Consider the following 1,065-nt stretch of genomic DNA (forward strand, 5'->3'; position numbering starts at 1 on the left):
AGTCACGCTAATTGTGAGTATTATTTTTGTGCGTATTCGTTCATTCATTCAGTCTGTCCATATGCAGATATATTTTGACTATAAATATGCTGTTTAACATTCCGTTCTTGGTTTATTGTCCAAGGCTGACATTTAATGAAACGCATGTTCACTTTTTGGGACAACATGCCCCACTATGTATCTCTTCTGTTTAATGAGTAGAATAGCCTAGCTTTATTTGAGATATCAAATGCGATCTAAATTTCCAAATAAAAAATAAATAAACTAATAATAAAAAAATATAAACATTTGTTTGGCTACAACAGAAATTACCTGTACAGAAACATATAAAACGTATGACAACTCGTCCAAACATGACATTTGTAAAAAAAAATAATAATAATAATAATAAAAATACAAATAAACTTTCCTGAGACCAAATTTCAGCCTGGTTAAAATCTGCTTGTTAAAAAAATCATGAAATATATTTTGGGAACATGATTTATTTGAAATGCAGTACACCACCACAATTTTTTGAAATTCAGTTTGAAATAATTGATATATCTAAAATTCCAAATAAAAAATCAATAAAATAAATGAACAAATAATAAAAAAATATATAAACCTTTGTTTGGCTACAACAGAAATTACATGTACAGAAACACATAAAATGTGTGACAACTTGTCCAAACATGACATTTGTAAAAAAAACAACAACAAAAAAAACACCTTTCCTGAAACCATATTTCAGCCTGGTTAAAATCTGCTTGTTAAAAAAATCATGAAATATATTTTGGGAACAGGATTTATTTGAAATGCAGTACACCACCACAATTTTGTGAAATTCAGTTTGAAATAATTGATAAATATATACATTTGTGTAATTCCCTGTTACATTATAGGTACACTGATATTGGTTTAGACTTAAATTGAAAAAGAAAGTGATCTGTCAAAGTATCTGAAATGTGTCTGTATTATTCTTTTTTAATTAAACAGACATCATGCATAGTGTTGAAGTGCATCATGTTCAGGCTAGCCGGAAAAGAGGATGCTAATAATGAGGCCAGCGAGGAGGATCACCATAGC

The sequence above is a fragment of the Sinocyclocheilus anshuiensis genome, unplaced genomic scaffold (genome assembly GCF_001515605.1).
Source record: "Sinocyclocheilus anshuiensis isolate Anshui unplaced genomic scaffold, SAMN03320099.WGS_v1.1 scaffold339, whole genome shotgun sequence".
Lineage (NCBI taxonomy): Eukaryota > Metazoa > Chordata > Actinopteri > Cypriniformes > Cyprinidae > Sinocyclocheilus > Sinocyclocheilus anshuiensis.